This window comes from Pleurodeles waltl, chromosome 2_2 (genome assembly GCF_031143425.1).
Source record: "Pleurodeles waltl isolate 20211129_DDA chromosome 2_2, aPleWal1.hap1.20221129, whole genome shotgun sequence".
NCBI lineage: Eukaryota > Metazoa > Chordata > Amphibia > Caudata > Salamandridae > Pleurodeles > Pleurodeles waltl.
This window is the reverse complement of record NC_090439.1, coordinates 71,617,163-71,636,349: the sequence shown is the minus strand read 5'-3', so window position 1 is coordinate 71,636,349 and position 19,187 is coordinate 71,617,163.

Sequence of the window (19,187 nt, the reverse complement as noted above, 5' to 3'; positions counted from 1 at the left end):
TGTGTGTGTGTGTGTGTGTGCTGGGTATGCCAACGGTGGTGTTGTTGCCGCATTGACCAAGGGTATCCTTTGTCTCTCCCCCCCTTTTTGTTTTGTCACCCTGTCCTTATGTGCATAAGCATCATCTGGCAGAGGAGAAGAGGCACCGGCGACTGGGAGAGCTGCATCCCACAGGGCCCAGAGGCCGAATCCACCGATGGTGAGGGCACCAATGAGACAGAGGGCGAGGGGAGCACCACAGTGGAGACTGGAGAGGACACTTCTGACAGTGATACCTCCTCTGATGGAAGCTTCCTGGTGGTGGCGGACACATCTTTGCCCATCCCAACTACAGGTACAGCCGCCACCCCCTGTACCAGCACTGGCCTCCCAGCAGCCCCTCAGCGTGTTTCCTGTGCCTGCTCACCCCAGAGGGTGGGCATCTCCTTCGCCCCAGGCACCTCAGGCCCTGCTCCAGTTAACCCTGCTGCCATGAGTGAGGAGGCTATTGACCTCTTGCGATCCATCGCTGTTGGGCAGTCAACCATTGTCAATGTCATCCAGGGGCTGACAGCCCATTTGCAACAAACAAAAGCACTCCTGGAGGGCATTCACTCTGACATGGTGGGACAACAGAGATCAATATAGGCTCTGGCCTTCTCCCTGATGGCGGCCGTTGTCCCTGTTTCTAGCCTCCCTCCTCCAACCTCCTCTGCCCAATCCCATTCCCCTCAACCCCAACCTATCCCAAGAACACAGGCCGACCAGTATGCACCCAGGACTACACACAGGAGGGGTTCAGGCAAACACAAGCACCACACATCATCTCACAGGCACTCACACAACCACCATCCAAATGCAGACATACCAAAATCCACTGCCTCCACGTCCACCTCCCTCCCAGTAGCATCTACACTCACACCTGCATGCACTACATTCTCATCCATTACCACCATCACGTCTATCACTATACGCCCCTCACTGGCAGTTACCACCCCCACATCCATGCACACATCCCCTGTGTCCTCTCCCACTGTGTCTGTGCCCCCTCCTCCCAAAGTACACAAACGCAAGCACTCAGACACCCAACAACCATCCACCTCACAACAGCATCCAGTCCATGTACCTGCACCCAAACACAGCAAACAGACACCTCCTACAACCACTTCCTCTTCCTCCACTCCCAAACCTTCACCCTCTTCCCGCCGTAATGTCCCTAAGAAGCTTTTCCTCTCTACTGTTGACCTCTTCCCTACCACTCCCCTCCGTCCTTCTCGTCGGGCCAGGGTGGTCAGAACCTAGGCGAGCACCTCAGCCACCCAGTCCACGGCAACAGTAGTGTTAACAGCTACTGCAGGTGAGAGAGGATCCTGGGCACTAGGCAGCAACTCTGACAGGGTGCCTGCACCAGGTGCATCAAGGAAAAGCAAGGAGGCACCACCAGCAGCGTATAGAAAGGGCAAGGAGGCACAACCAGCTACAGGAGGGAAGGTCAAGGAGCACCACCAGCAGCGTCTAGGAAGGGCAAGGAGGCACCACCAGCTGCAGGAGCGAAGAGGAAAGGGGCAATAACCAGCTGCTGAGAGGAAGGGCAAGGGGCCTGCAGCAGCAGGCAGGAAGGACAGGAGGCCTGTTGCTGGGACTCATTCTAAGCCCCCACCACAAACCATGGTGGTTCAGCCGTCCGAGGCTGCAGGGCAAGGGCTGGAACCTCCCACCACCACTCCCAGTAATGCCACCAGCACCGCCGCCAGCACCGCCACCAGCACCACTGCCAGCCGCAGCAGCCCCAGTGGGCAGCCGTCCGAGGCTGCAGGGGAAGGGCTGGAGCCTCCGCCCACCACTGGCAGCACCGCCACCAGCACTGCCACCAGTTCCACCACCAGCACCACTGCCAGCAGCCCCAGTGGGCAGCCGTCCGAGGCTGCAGAGGATGGGCTGGAGCCTCCCGCCACCACTGCTAGCGCTGACATCAGCCCCACCACTGCACCACTGAGCAGCCGCCACCGAGGGGTGGACAGTGTATAGTCCTGCCTCAATGGGCTGTTATACATCCTGGCCCCTGCAAATCATGTGGATCTGACACCCAGGTGAGAGACTGTGACCTTGCACTCCCCAAGATCTGCATCACAGGGCACTATGCCCCCTCCAGCACCAGTGGAAGAAGCCCTCCACTCACCCCATCCTTCCCAGGATGGAGCACACTGGGCACAAGGCCCCCTCCAGAACCAGTGGAGAAGCCATCCACTCACCCCATCCTTACCAGGATAAAGCACACTGGGCACAAGGCCCCCTCCAGAACCAGTGGAGAAGCCATCTACTTGAGAGATTGTGGCCTTGCACTCCCCATGTCCAAGCAGTGGGCAAACTACCCACTTGAAAGACTGTGGCCTTGCACTCCCCAGGACCATGCACAGGGCATGTAGCCCCCTCTAGCACCAGTGGTATTGTACCATCTTCCGGCTGAGGTGCCCCCCCATTACCTGTCCCCCTGAAGTGCCTGTGTATTTTCGACCAGATGCCCTAGCAGTGTTCTCTACATGTTGTTGCAGGAGTGAGGTGGGGCCTTGGCCTATGTGCTGTGGCCCTGTGGCCCACAGACATTGAGGACTGGGCAGTGTCCCTACATTTGCAAATATGTATATATGTTTGTATTTTGATGCACTTATTCATGTTATTTTATCGGATTACACTCACTTTCTTCAAATCATTTTGTCCTTACATTATTCCTGAGGGGTACGTGGTGGATATATAATATGACTGCATCTGGTTGTGTGTGTGGTGTTGGGGTGGGGGTGTTGCGTGTGTGTGTCACTCTCTTTTTCCTCCCCCTCCCTTGTGTGCTAGGCAGCAGTACTCTCCACAATTGTCTTCGCCGGCGTTGGTGTTCATAATGCAAGAAAAGGTAGACGAGCATGGGAAATATGTGCAACTCGGGCTCCATGGCGTCGTGGTTGTTCCCTAAGTCTCCACAGGTGTGTCCTTTGACTTATGTGTTCTGTTTCCACCGTGCTTTTGATGTCGGTGGTACCACCCTGGAAAAGGTGGCGGATAGGCCTGTCGTAATTGTGTGGGCCATACATTGTCTCCCGCCTGGCTGTTGGTGGTAACCGCCGTGGTGATTGTTGATACCGCCGTGGTAGTCGGTGTGTTAAAGTGGCTGTCTGTCTGAGCGGTTTCCGCCGTGGTCATAATTCCAATTTTTTCCGCCGGCCTGTTGGTGGTATTACCGCTGCTTTATCATCGTCTGCCAGGGGTGTAATGAGGGTCATAGTGCCCAAGAAAACATTTTGAATCGATATTTTGACATTGTGTTTGAATATGTGTGTTCATTTAATCCAAATATCTTTCCAAAAATTGAAGACATGTCGGCAATAATATAGTAAATGAATTAAAGTGCCATTAGAGATAGAACAAGACCAACAAAATGATGAGGAACTTCAATCAAATTTAGCAATACATTCAGGAGTCCTGACAGCTCTATTGTAAATAAAAAATAAACAATTGTGTAATATGAGTAGCCCTAGAGGCACTGAATAGTTTTAGCCAAATTCTATCCCACAGCTGGATAGTAAGTGATACAGAGAGGTCCTTTTCCCAAAGTAGTTCATTGAGAGTTTTTGAGCATGAAATGTTTAGAAATAATGCAACTTTATAAATGAATGCAGCTTTAGGGATAAAATCATGCCCAGTGTTATATAGTGGTGTTGAAGGTGTAGTTGGTGTAAGAGATGTCGGGAAATTATTGGTATTTAAGAAAGATTGAATACCAATAACAGGAGATATAAGCTTACATTCTTGAAGGAAAGAGTTTGCTAAATTGTACTGTATTTTGTAGTTTAGTAAAAGGTATAACAGAATTATGACTTATCAATTGATGAACAAACAAAATACCCTTTTCTTTCCAGTGTTTGAAATAAAATGATTTGGGACAAAATGTAGTTAACTTATTATACCAAATAGATGAGGAAAGAAACTGTTGAAGATAATCTAATCCTTCTGAAAATATTGTATGCAGTAAATGTTGGGAATACTTTAAGATTGGATATTTAGAAATGTAAGCACAATTAGACATGAAAATTACATCTTTGAAAGATAAATCTTTGAGTAGTAATCTTTCAAGTACAATCCAACATTGTATAGGGGAAATATGAGAGGTATCAATTAAGGCATAAAATTGTGGGATTAAAAATACAGAGTGGTACAATTTAAAATCAGGAAAGTGAACGCCACCTTCATTCTTGGGGCGTTTAAGCTTGGACAAAGCTATACTTATCATTCCATAAGAATTTGGTACAAATAGAGTTGATCTGGGAAAAATAATAATTTGGTATTTTAAAGATTTCATGGAAAGTGTAAAAAGAAAATGAGGTACAATCATCATTTTGAGGGTATTCAGTCGTCTCTACCATGATAAGTGAAGAAGCAACCAGGAGAAGAGCAATTTTAGAATTTTACTTTTTAAAATATTAGAAATTATAACTGATTATAATAGAAAAGTTAGGTGTGACCTCCCTAAGGCTGTCAGGTCTAACAGTTAATTAAATATGCCAGTGCATAAGCCAATGTTACCATATTTAAGTAAAGAGCACATGCACTTTAGCACTGGTTCACAGTGGTAAAGTGCTCAGAGTCCTAAAACCAACAAAAATCATGAGCAAAAAGTGGAGGGAAAATGCAAAAAGTATAGGGATGACCCTTCAGAAAGGGCCAAATCAAGCAGCTCTTTATTGGGTTGTGAGCTGACGATCTCTGGGATGCACCAATGCTCTCAAAGTGTCACAGAAACCTGAGAAGACTGTGGCCAGCACAGTTATCACCCTGAGCTCAACTTATTACTCTCTACTGAAGAAGGACAAATTTCCTGCGACATGTATCAATAACTTGTATGAATAGATTGTAGGTCTAACGAAACGCTGTATATTAAACATGCATTTTCATTTCTAAACTCTTCATGACCTATGCCTGGTTAACCTGCCAAGGCTTGCCTATTTCCAACTGCTATAGCTCAGCTATATTTTATTATTACAGTGTCTTATGATGCAAACTTCCTATCCTATTAAAGAAACATATTTCTTCTTTTTAATCACTTGACATGCATTAAAAGTTGTGTGAGAAAGATTTTTTGTTTTTCAGAAAATAAAGCACCTCGGAAAAACATCCCACTTTTTCAAGACTTATGCTGAATGAAATAAAAATGAATCATATATTGAGAATGTTCTTTGTTAGAATCATAGCAACATCACAAAAATACAATGATGGACAGAGTGTTGAAACATTTCAAACACTCACCCCCAGTCACATATCTGGGTTTAATCCATCATTATTTTGCATGCCATTTCACCCCAGTTCGGACCCAGTCATATGCAAATCAGCTGAGCAAGGGACCTACAGTGCAAGATCACTGAGAAAGAAGGTGCATTGAGTTTCCTAGATGGGATACATTTAATTTAACTATTATTGAGAAATTACAAAACAATCTTAGTGAAATGAAGCCACCTCTAAGACCTATACAGTTTGAGGGAACTTGGGAAAAAATGGCACCAAATAAAGAGGACGGAAGGTGTCAGAGATAAACAAAGAGACCAATGAGAAATTATGCTGATGCAATCTGGGATGATCAAACCAAAATATGGGAAAAAAGCATAGTAGAAAGTGCTAGAATATATCCTGTACTTACTAATGTAAAAAATACAAAAGTCAAACATTTTGAAAGACCTAAAAGGAAAATGATTAGAGGAGACATAGAAACAAAAGATTAAATAAATCTGATGCTAATACTGATTCAGGTGATGATATTTTAGATTGAATTTAGCTACACGACCATCACCTTATATGGGTCCTGCACCAAATAATGGAGCTCAATGGCCTAATAATGTTACAATGGCTCCTGCTCCAGTAGAACCAGTTGTTTCACAGGTTCTTAGTCCAATGCAAATGAAATAGCCATTAGTTGTACAGCTGATGGTTGCACAGCCTGTAACAGAGCAAGCTACTATTAGTATTCCAGCACAAATTTGAACTTCTTTAAACAGTAATACTCACAGTTGCTATAGCATCTGTGATCACAACCCCATTCCAGATAACTGAATTAGTCTCAATTCAAGCAGTTCCTGCACAAGTTGTTTGCACACCAGCTATAGTGACCTGGGAAGCCACTGGAGGTACTCCAGTAAACAGATTTTCCCCAAATCACACAATTCACAGATTGTTGCCTGGACAACTGCACAAACTATTCAAGAATTAGGAGAGAGAAGATTCTTGTTCTTCACAACACAGATAGTGCCAGGTGAAAATAATTTGTTAGAAGAAAAGATATTTCCACCTTGGTGTGAAGAAGCTGCCAGAAAGTGTATGAAAGTTGAGGATGCAGAAAAACCAAGTACCAGTTCTAGTTCAAACACTAGTCCAGATTCAGAAAAGGAAAGATCATTACATTTTCCAAGATTAAACATTGAATTAAAAGAAAGAAATAGAGGATGCCTACATCTTTATCATATAAATAATTATCAAGAGAACAAATTAATTTATTTGTTTAAAGAGATTACAAGGAGAGCTGCAAAAGTGCATGAAACATTTACAGAATTTGCACAGAAATATGATGGTGATCTCTTAAAGAGCACCTTATTGCAGAAAGGCTTTCGGGTTAATCTGGATGATGAATCAATCGAAAACTAAAGTTGAGGGAAAGTCCAATGCAATGGTACACACACGCTGAGAGCTTTGTCAACATTTTGAAGGTGTTGTGGATTTATTTAAATATGTTCTTTGATATTGATATTGTGGCTCCAACTGATTTGTGGGCAGACTGTAAGATTTCTGTTCAATGGCCAGATACAGAGCCAGCAATAGATCCTCACACACATGCACCTTTGCCTCTTGTAATGACTAAGTATAATGAGGCAATACATTTTTTTGAAGGGCAGAGTTCCTCCTAAAGATTTGGATTATCTAAGAATAAAGCGAGTTCAGCAGGAAGTTAAGCAGACTGTGCAAGAATTTTATGAGAGATTTATGAAAGCATTTTAGCAGCATACAGGTGAGATACATCGTGAACCAATAGATAGGGTTGTTTTTATTTCACAGTTTGTCCTTGGTCTGAGACCTTAGATTAATCAGCACAAATAACAGAATGTGATTTGCTGAGAGACAAAGATGAAACTTTGAAATATGCAGTCTTTTAGTGATGAGTGTTGGAAATAGCCCTTTTTGCAAGGTTATCCCCAAACGTTTTGTCTTCTTCCTCCTATTTATTCAGATCTGTTTTTGCTGGTTTATTGTCTCCGTGCACTTTACCACGCTGATCAGTGCTAAAGTGCAAGTGCTCCCTATGTAAATTGCATTGGTGATTGGTTTATCCATGGTTGGCATATTTGATTTACTGGTAAGCCCCTAGTAAAGTGCACTATGATAGGTGCCAAGGGCCTGTCAATCAAATGGTACTAGTGGGCCTGCAGCACTGATTGTGCCATCCACATAAGTAGCCCTGTAAACATGGCTCAGACCTGCCACTGCAGTGTTTGTAGGTGCAGTTTTGAACCGCCACTTCGACTTGGTGGCCTAAACCTTCCTTTTTCATACATGTAAGGCATCCCTAAGGTAGGCCCTAGGTAGCCCCAGGGGCAGGGTGCAGTGTATGTTAAATGTGGGACATATACTGGTGTGTGTTACATGTCCTAACAGTGAAATACTGCCAAATTTGTTTTTCACTGTTGCAAGGCCTATCTCTCTCATAGGTTAACATGGAGGCTGCCTTTAAATAACTTTAAAGTGCAGATTCCCTTTGAGAGTAGATAGTATTATGGAGTTTGGGTTCTCTGAACTCACAATTCAAAAATACATCATTTAGTGAAGTTGGTTTTTAGATTGTTAGTTTGAAAATGCCACTTTTAGAAAGTAGGCATTTTTGTGCTTAAACCATTCGGTGACTCTGCATGTTTGTGGATTTCCTGTCTGGGTTATTTTGACAGTTGGGCTGTGTACACCTCTTCTCTAGACAGTGGCACAAAGGGAGCTGGGGTGTAGCCTGCATATCCCGATGAGCCATATGAGCTAGAGTGGAGGGAAGGAGTAGTCACTTACACCTGAAAGGGCTGTGCGTGCCCTCACATAATGCAGTCTCCAACCCCCTGGTGTGTGTCTGGGGCCTGGCCTGGACAAGGCAGAATCTTGCAAACACGAGAGACTTCCCTTTGATGTTTGCCAACTTCAAAGGCAGAAAGGGGTATAAGTAGTGAACCCCAAACCTCAGACTTTTAGAATCTTTCTGGAATCAAGAGGAACCTCTGCCAAGGAGAAGAGCTGAAGAGTTGGAGGAGGAGTGCTGCCCATTTGCTGTGTTGCTTTGCTGGTTTTGCTGTTTGGGACGTAAAAGAGAGCAAATGGTGAAATTTGCTGTCTATCCCCCTTGAGAAAGTTCTCCAAGGGCTTGCAGTAGAGCTTGTCTCCTGTAGGAAGTCTGAGGGATATCAAAGAATTCAGTTTCATCTGACTGGGAACTGTGTGTTTTGTGCTGTTCAAGAAGAAAAACTATTGCAACATCACTAACACGCCACTGGCCTGCACCGTGACCTGCCAACGCCGCACAGAGTCGCACTGCCCCATTTTGCACTGCAACCCTGGTCTCACAAACACCACCATCTGACGCCACCACCGAACCTCTGCTTGCACTGTGACCTGTGAGCCTCTCACTCTGGCATCGCCTTGCTTACACCACAGCCTGGGCATCCCCGGCGATGACGCTCCTGCTGACACTGGCGTCGCTGCTGCACCGTGGCCTGTGGATACCGCTAGTGAGGTACACAAAGCACCGTCCCGTCCCGGACCGCAGCCCTGGTCCACCGACGCCAGCACCATCGACCCCAGTGTTGTCACCAGTCATGCCCGCCTGCATCCCGACCCGCGGTTGCTGCACAGAGCCCGTCCAGCGTCACACCACTGACTTTGGCCTACCGACGACAAAGCTGTTGCTTGCACGTGACCTTGTGACAGCGCATGTCCCACCGCCCTGCTTCACATCGAAGCCCTGGTCTCACCAATGTCACTGGATGCTATCACAGAGCCGCTGCCTGCACCGTCACCTGTGGGCACCGCACGTCGCATTGTCCTGCTTTGCACCACAGCCTCAATGCCATCCACGCCAGCACTCCTGACTTCATCAGCCTGGAGTTCGATCCGCAACGCGTGTGACTTCAAGGGCCCGACTACCCCTGAACCGACTCCGGAAACCACACCACGATACCAGCTGCATCGCTCTCAGGATCTCATTGCAAGGATCACAACACCCTACAATTCCAAAGGTACTGTTTGCAGGTCTTCACAACACCGTAGCTGGCCTGCAACGCACCGGCTGGCCTGAACTGTTGGTTTTGTTGATCATGATGCCGTGGTAGCCCCAGGTGGAGCTATTGACTTCAAGGAACTGTATTTTTGAGTAATTCATGCAGAATTCATATTTTTATTACTGTATGTTTGATTTTTTATTTGGTCTTGTTTTATATAGATAAATATTGCCTATTTTTCTAAACCTGGTGTGGTGTCCTTTTGTATTGTTTTCACTGTGTTACTGAGTGTTATGTTTAAATGCTTTGCACATTGCTTCTGAGATAAGCCTGACTGCTCGTGCTCAGCTACCCACGGGGTGAACAAGGGTTATCTGAGCGGGTATCTTCCTTATCCTGACTAGAGTGAGGGTGCAAACTGACTGCTAGCTAAAGACCCCTATTTTAACAATGAGCAAGAGATGAAACAGAGGAAATTTGAGGAGATGTTTATGTTGGCAAAGACGACGTTTGCACAAAGAGGTTTTCAAAATCAGTCATTTGTAGGAAATGGTGGTGAACCTCAGAATGTGAACAGTTTGAAAGGAATGCAAGCAGCTGGTTTTCAAGCAGGCATGTAAGGTGTTCAAGGAGGAATGGTGATGTCTCAAGGAAAAGGTAGAGGTGCTCCGATTTATCCTAGTACTGGTGTTGACTTTGTGACAGTGAAGATGACTCCTTGTCATTTTAGTAACAGAGTATGTCATTGGAAGTGGGATTGTAGGCTCAATCCAGAGAGAGTAAATAATAATCAAATACTGGGAGGATATAATTTGCAGATACAAAATACTAATACACAAGTACAAATATTGAGGCAAACTTAGGTTCAAATGATTCCAGTTCCACTAGCTCTTTTAGTTCAATAAAATATAACCCACATGAGATTAAATTGAAATGAGTTATCTAAAATGAACAGAAATGTGGTGCAAATGTGAAATCAAAATGTAATTCAGCAATTCCCTATGTTTAGTGATGAAGATTCAGACTCAGCCATGTCACAATGATGGTGTCTGAGAGGGGAGGCAGGTTGCATGCTTGACACAGTTTTAGAGGTAGACCACAGAGGACCATTTGTGGGTGGTGAAGTTAATGGCCACCAAGTGTCATTTCTTATTGACACCGGAGCTACCTATTCCACTGTGACAAAAATGTGAGTCCAAGACCTACCCCTCTTTGAAAAACAAATCCAAGTTGTAGGAGTTGCTAATAGAAAGATTAGAAATCCAATTTCAGAAGACCTTCCTGTAAAAATAGGTTTATTCGAAGAAAATCATCATTTTGTTTTTTATGATTTGAGTCTTGTAAATCTTCTATGAACAGATTTGCTGTGCAATAAAAAATACCCCATTTATTGTATGCCTCAAGGAGTTCAGTTTCATACTCATGAAGAAAATAGTTATTTTATAATACGTCAATAATAAATGGTGGGGATCTACCCAATGATGACCTCAGATGATTTGCCTGCCGATTTAAATGAAACTGTGAATCCAGAAGCATGGGAATACATTGGAAAAGAGATTGGACTGACTAAAGAAGTAAAATCAGATAAAATAAATGTACAAGTACATGCAATTTTCCCAAGAATACATCAAACCATATGACTCCTGCAGTGATTTCAGGAATAACAGCTATAATAGAGGATATTTTGAGTAAACTGTTTTGAGTGAAATAATTGGACGTCCATGCAACCTACCAATTATGGGATTACAAAAGCCAAATTGGAAATTTAGAATTGTTCAGGATATGAAAAAGGTGAATGATATTGTAATCCCATGTTGTCCAGTGATACCCAATCTAGCCATCATACTTTATCAAATTCCATGTACAGCACAATGTTAACAGTCATTCATCTTTGTCAAGCTTTTTTCACAATTCCATTGCATGAGGAAAGCTAGTACCTTTTTTCCTTTGTGCTCTCAAAGAAAGTATTATCATGGTGTCATGTCCCACATGGCTATATGGATAGTCCTTCCATTTTTAACCAGTTCTTGAAAAATAATCTGGACTCATTGAAGATGTCCTGTAAATCAGTCCTGGTGCAGTATGTAGACAACTTACTTGTTGCATAAGCGGCAAAAGAATCTTGCAAAAATACACCATTGCCCTACTGAACTATTTGGCAGACAAGCAGCATAAAGGCTCTGCAAAAAGTTACAGTTCTGTCAAAAAGAGGTCCAATACGTGGGACATGTCATTGAAAAAGGCACAAGAAAAGTGTCATGAGAGAGAGTTGAAACCATACTGCCAATTAATTATTCCAGAACAAAGAAAGAAGTGTGGATGTTTTGGGGAATGGCTGGCACCTGTAGACAGTGGATACCCAACCTTTCCATGGTGGCAAAACCTTTACTGAGGTTGACACACAAAGATGTAACAGATCCGGTTCCATGGGATAATGAATGCCTGAAAGCATTCCTACACCTGAGAGAAAGTCTCGGTCGTGCCCCAGCGCTGGGAATGCCTGATTATTCTGAAGATTTCATTCTGTTTTGCAGAAAGAGGGAGGGATATGCTCTTTGTGAGAAAGTAGCCTCTTTCGAGCATGGTTACCCCCATTTTTGGCCTGTTAGTCAGTGTTTGTCAGTGTGTTTGTACTGTCTCCCTGGGATCCTGCTAGCCAGGACTCCAATGCTCATAGTTTGAGACCTATTTACCAGTGTGTTTTTACTATCTCACTGGGATCCTGCTAGCCAGGACCCCAATGCTCATAGTTTGTAGCCTATATGTGTTATCATTATGCTTGACTGTGTCACTGGAGTTCTGCTAATCAGAACTCCAGTGCTTATGCTCTCTCTGTGTACTATATTTGTCACTATAGTTTTATTCCAATTCTGATTGGCACACTGGACCCTCCTCATAATTCCCTAGTACATGGTACCTAGGTACCTAGAGCACTGAGGTTCCAGGAGATCCTTATGGGCTGCAGCATTTCTTGTGCCACCCATAAGAAGCTTATACAAACACTCCTTCAGGACTGCCACTACAGCCTGAGTGAAACCGTGTACACACTAAATCACAGCCATTTTTAACTGCACCAGGTAACTTATAAGTCACCTATACGTCTAACCTTCATTTACTGAAAGCTATGTGCAAAGTTATTGTGTGTGAGGGCACCCTTGCACTAGCAAAGGTGCCCCCACTTTGTCCGGGGCCAATTCCCCAGTCTTCGTGAGTCCGGGGACACCATTATAAGCGTGCACTACATATATGTCAATACATATATGTAGCTTCACAATGGTAACTCCAAATATGGCCATTTGAGGTGTCTAAGATTATGGAATTGAACCCCCAATCCAAATCTGGTATTGGGGGCGAATTCCATGCACCCTGGGGGCTCCACCGTGGGCCCCAAGTACTGCCAAACAAGCTCTCTGAGGTTTCCACTGCAACCTCAGCTGCTGCAACCTCACAGACAGGTTGCTGATCTCTTGGGGATTGATTCGCTCAATCCCAGGAAGGCAGACCAAAGGATTTCCTTTAGAAGAGGGGTGTTACACCCTTTCCCATTAGAAATAGGTGTTACAGGCTTGTGAGGGGTGTCCTACCACAGCCTCTGGAAATGCTTTGAAGGGCACAAACGGTGCCCTCCTTGCATCATCCAGTCTACACCAGTTCACGGACCCCCAGTACCTGTTCTGGCATGAAACTGGACAAAGGAAAGGGGAGTGACCACTCCCCTGTCCATCACCACCCCTGGGGTGGTGCCCAGAGCTCCTCCAGAGTGTCCCTGGTATTAGCCATTTTGGATTCCAAGGTGTGGGGGCCCTCTGGAGACCTCTTAATGGCCTGTGACAGTGTAGGTAGTCAAACCCCATCTCAGGGCTAATTAGGGTCTCTCCTCTGTGTATTTCCTCAGATTCATTTTTCAAGATTCCTCCAGGACTCCTCTGCATCCTTTACTTCAGCTTCTGAGCGTCGGATCAACCGCAGATTGGTCCAGGAACCACTGTAACTGCAACAAAGTATCCAGGAAGACTCCTGTGACTAGCAACTTCAGCTCCAGCCAGCAATTGCAACAGTTTCTAAGGTATGCATGCTCTGAGGACTGCTTGTCTTCCCCCTGCACCAGAAGAACCGAAAGAATCTCCAGTGGAGTGATGGAGTCACTTCCCAGCTTCAGCAGGCACCTCTCTGCGATGACAACCGGTACACTGGGACACCTCTCCTGTCGACGAGCGTGATCCCTGGAACACAGGTGGTGGGCCGAAGTGATCCAGACTGTCCAAAGGTCCAGCTGTCCAAATTTGGTGGAGGTAGGAGCTTGTTTCCCAGTGCCTCCCAGTACCCCTGTTCACTGTATCTTCTGCAGCTCCTTGGGCTTCTGTGCACTTCTTCCAAAAGTTCTTCATGCACAGCGTAGCCCAGGTCCCCAGCACTCCATCCTGCGATGCACAGCTCTCTGAGTTGTACTCCGGCTACATGGGATCCTCCAGTGTAGTGCTGTGATGACTGCACTTTGCAACTCCTTTGTCCCCGTGTTCTGGGACTCCTGTGGGCACTGAATGGTCTTCTGAGGGTTCTATGAAGTGCTGAGAGCCCCCTCTGTCTTCTCAGTCTGAGTTGAGACCTCCAGGTCCCTCCTGGGTCCAGGCAGCTCCTCTTTGATGCAAACCACGTACTTGTGTGAACCAAAGCTTGTTGGCGGAAATTCAGTGACACACACAGCCTGCATCCAACAACTCAACACGGGACATCTCTTGCACCAAGCAGGAATCTGCAGCCATCTTCTTTGGTGCATTTTTGTACTTTTCTTCCAACAGCAGAATACACTTTTGCACCTTTTTCCAGGTGGGCAGGGGTTCTTGTTCTTTCTGGACTCTTCATCGACTTCTGGACTTGGTCTCCTCTCTCGACGTCTTCGGGTCCAGGTTGCTTGCAGTCTTGCGTGGTTCTTGCATAATTCTTCATCACGACTGGTAGTGTGTTCTGAGGAAACCTGCTGTACTTTACTCCTGCTTTCCTGGGCTCTGGGGGGGGGGGTACTTTATTTAACTTTGGTGTTTTCCTACATTCCCAGCACCCCTCTAGATACCACACTTGCCTAGGGGGGAATTCAACATTTGCATTGCACTATTTTAGTATTTGGTTTGTGTTGCCCCTAGACCTATTGCAATCTATTGTATTTTCTGTTTGCCCTATTCTAAGACTGTTTACTTACCTGATGTGTATAATACTTACCTCCAGGAGGAGTATTGCCTCTAAGATATTTTTGGCCTTGTGTCACTAAAATAAAGTACCTTTATTTTTTGTAACACTGAGTATTGTCTTTTATTGTGTATAAGTACTGTGTGACTATAGTGGTATTACGAAGAGCTTTTCTTGTCTCCTAGTTCAGCCTTGGCTGCTCTGCTACAGCTACCCCTAGACAGCCTAAGCTGCTAGACACTGCCCACATTTCACTAATAAGAGATAACTGGACCTGGTATAAGGTGTAAGTACTTTAGGTACCCACTACAAACCAGGCCAGCCTCCTACACTCTCTCTGTGCTTGTACAAATGCATGCTGATGCCAAGAGACTGGTTGCCTATTTCTCAGTGACCCTTGATTCTGTAGCCACTGCTTTGCCTGGCTGGCTTAAAGCAGTAGCTGCAGTCAGTGCAAGTCTGAAGATATGTAAAAATAGTGATGGGATATCCTCTAAGTGGTGTGGTCCCTCACTATGTTGAAGTTGTACTTATCAGAATATATTTTTGTGTGTACAGCCATAGTACCAAGGGATATAGTGGCATGTATGTGAGAGGTCAAGGCTCTGGTGTGTCATGAACATAATAAAGTGGTGGCTTCAAAAATCAAAACAACAGTGTAACAAATATTTCTACCGGTCACCCACTCCAGCAGTAGCAAATGCAGGAGAACCCTACGCACCCCAAAATAAATCAAAAATACAAATCTAGCGGTACACACCACGGGGAAGCAAGTCCCTAATAAACAGTAAAGTCATATTCAATAAAAGATCATCAAGGGAAATTGTCAGGAGGAAAGAAAGTTGGTTACAAAGGGGGCAATAATGCCAATAGGAGCGAAGAGCAGAATGATACTGAGAAATTCTCATGACAGCAATTGACAGATTGTCCGGGATACCCACCCCAGATGTCTTTTCCTGATGTGGTCAACTGTAGGGTTCCCTGTGCCCAGCTAAACTATGTCTCTACTAAGTTGAATTGACTGATGATTGTTAATCCTGAGCAACACTTTATTTCTGTATCTCAAATATTCCTGATAATGATATGTATCTTCATGCATGCTTAATCTTACTAATGTTAGTCAGCCTGAATTTATTTCATCGCCTTGAGCAATCCTCGGTGATTATGTATCTGTTTAACCGTGTCTTGTGAATTGTCTACGTGACTTTGAGCCTGAGTTTGTAATAAGTCCCTTAACTTCATTCCGGACTGGAGTTTTCCTTCCATGGCCACATTGGTCATTGTGCTTAACTTAATTAGGTTTGTATTGAAATTGTGTTAGTGGCTATACCACACCCTGTTGCAGGGTCCAAAGATCCATCCACCTCTATGAGCATTGATTCCTCTAACGGCTGAACATGCTCCAGCACTGCCATTGTTGTGAGAGGTGACATTTGATGAGTTATCAGCAGAGACAGCTACATTTGTTATGGTTCCGGGCATGGGCATGTTTGAATGCATTCCTCAAAACTGGCAACAAGCCAGCGTGCAGAGATGTTGCATTTGCCATTTTTCCATTCTCTTTTGGTTGGTCCACAGTTTGAAAACTTAATAAAGAAATCAGTGGAAGACAAAAACACAGTTACCCCATTCAAATAAGGTAACCCTAAAACTACTCCATTTTTTAATAGATACATTTTTGGAAGGGTTTTTTTAAGGTTTCAACATTATCAATTAACGAACCCCTTTGGAGTGAGGGACCGTGGTCTGAAGGCCTTATTTTTCGAAAAGTCTCTGCCTACAACACACACTAATTCTACCAATGAAGAAAACCCTCCAAAGGCGTGTATATATGGGGGGGGAGGGGATTTGAATGCTGCAGTGGTAGGCAGGATTTATAATTTTCTGAATATCTAGAAACGGAATGTTTCATACAGATGGGTGCTACAGATTCTAGGATTAGGTAATACCCAGGAATTAAATTAAATATCTGCAGAGAAAACACTAAAAGGGTACCTTGGCCTATGGCATTAATGATGAAGGAAGTAATGAGTAAGGGCATAACGTTTTTATAAAGAAAACCATAACGATGGTTCCAGATGAAGAAAAAGGTGAAAGGCTTAATGCTATTCTTTTTTTGGCTGGCAAGCCAAATATAGACTCATGGCCGGTTTTAAATCGCATGCATTTAAAAGGGTTTCTTTCTGTTGTTTCAACCATTCAGAACGACAACATTGCATGCAATCCTTCCATTAATCAAACAGAGAGATTATCTGGTGAAGGTGGAATTAAACGATGCATATTTCCTTGAGCCAATAAATCAAGAGCATCAGAGGTTCCTAGGATGTGTGGAGATCCGCACTACCCATTCCATATACATCCATTTTGGGTAGCATAGGCTCGTAGAGTTTTTACTCAATTCTAGCGCAATAACTTCTATCTAGGTAAGGCGTCGAACACACTTTCAGGTAGGTTTACACCACAAACAGTTATTACTTTTCAATTGAATAGCTTAAATAACCACAACAAGCAACTAAAAACAGACATTTTATTGTCCCAAAAGGAAAGACCTCACAACTCCTGATTGTTGTTTTGAAAGGAGAATACTCCATCGAAGAAAATTATTGACACACTGCTGTCCTGCACAGGTCCAACTGCTAAATAACACAGACAAGCAGATTCATTTCTAGGGATTTGGAATTTGTGATTTTTAGAAGAAAAAAATACAAAAATGTACGTCATTGAAAACTTTCATTTTGGAACCCACGGAAATAGAAAGGGGTCGGGCGTGTACTGGGGAGAGAGCAAACTGGAGGGCCAGCCTAGGGCCCAACACTCTCCCATCCACATCTGAAGCAGATATCAATACAGAGACTTGTTCCTCAACTTTTAAACTATTATCTATAGTTAGGCCACAGATGGCGGGAAACTGTTTATTCGTAATGAATAATAGAAATAGTAACTAAGCAATTCTCTCTGATAATCGAGGGTGTAATAGTTACATTCAATAAGTAGTTATACTGCATGAGAGATATCACAGGTAGGACAGTAACTACAAAAGTCGAAGTAGCAATGGCTGAGGACACTGAACACTAGTGATTTCACTAGCACAAACTACCAACCGTCCCGTCTTATGTGAGAAAGCACTATTTCCAGAACAGCGCGTCTCAAAACTCTCATAGCTGGCCCTTCTAGAGCGGTTAAAAACGCAGCTAATGTGCAGGTTAATTTAGGGGCGCAAACAACAATAGTCTTCGAAAATAGCTGCATTATCATACACGGTCACTGCTATACTTGCTACAGAAAACTATTTGTGAGTAATGCTGGAGGCCATGCAGCATAGGGCGTATGAAAGTTTCTCAGATGGTCTGACAACTTCCCAAGTTACTTAACTGTGTATTTGACTTATAAACTTATTCAGCACTCGATTATTTCATAGAGTCGGGCAGTTTTAGGAGTAGGTGCAGGAGAACAAACCAGAGAATAAAACGAGAGAACAGCATGTGCTAATTCAGTAGGTCGTACATTCGAACGGTACCAAAGGGGCAGACTGCAAACTATATAGAAAGCAGCAGCAGGGGTCGGACACAGTTCAGCATCAAAGGTCTGCGCCTTTGATTTGAAAATAATCTATATTTTTTTGCATTAGTCTTTAATTTAGTTCAAATTCCCTACCTTATCTCAGTGTTCTGCAGACTGCTGCAGGGTGCTTGTCTGAGGCCTGCTGTGCCCCGCCTAGTCGCCGCCACAGTCCCTTGGCTGGTTCCAACCACCGGAATCGAACAATCACACAAATGACGGAAAAGCAATGCTCGCTGCTGCTGTACTGTTACCTGCCTTTCACGAGCATGGGGAAGCCAACGAGTCGGCAAGGCGGGAAGGCCCTGTCCATGGAAAAGTCGAGAATTATCTTCAAAATAAAAAGCATTGTTTCTTCCTAAATATTAATGAAATGTGCAGCAATGTATGACTCTTTTTACAAATTACAAAAACAAATTATTTTACCTTGCCAGAACAAATGGTTTTAGGGAATAGATGATGTGAATGCTTTTGTCAGCGGTAATACGACTTTTAGGTCTCATTTAGTGATGGGTTGTGCAAGACATCAGCTGAGAATCAGCGGATGTCCTGTCTAACCGCCTTTTTATTTCTTCCACACCATTTAGAGAACCCATGTGCCCTCGAAGGCAGTGCCTGAGCCGCCTCACCATCAGAAACACCTTCACGTTGGGCTAGCCACCACAAACTCACTGACTGGCATCAGATGGCATTTCTTCGGTGCTATGTCCAGCGTTTTTCCACTATTGGCAAGTTAACAATATATAGAGAGTCTTTTTTCCTCAATATCTTCAGTATGTTGTATGTGCATAGAAACGAGTATACATCATTTTTGCACTGTGTATGGTCCACTTTGTAAATATGGCACTATAGTTGCAACAACATTTTTGCCCCAAATGTGGCTCTAAGGTGCACAAGGGCCTTGTAAATCTGGCCCTAAGTGTGGGGGGAAGTGGAAGATGCTGCACAGCGTGATTCCATGTTTTCCCAATGACAGAGGACCACACGAGCGAATTAACCTAGTAAATTCGATCCCCCATATTTTCCCCAGTTTTGGGCCCAGGAACTCACAATGGCCTGTCAATGGGATGGGGATACGAGCTACAATCAGTAACTCCATCTCCAATTGTTGGTTGAAATGTAGTGGAGTCATTAATGGGGCGAACCCCACTCACTGCTTAGTTTGTAATGGATTATGTGCCAGGC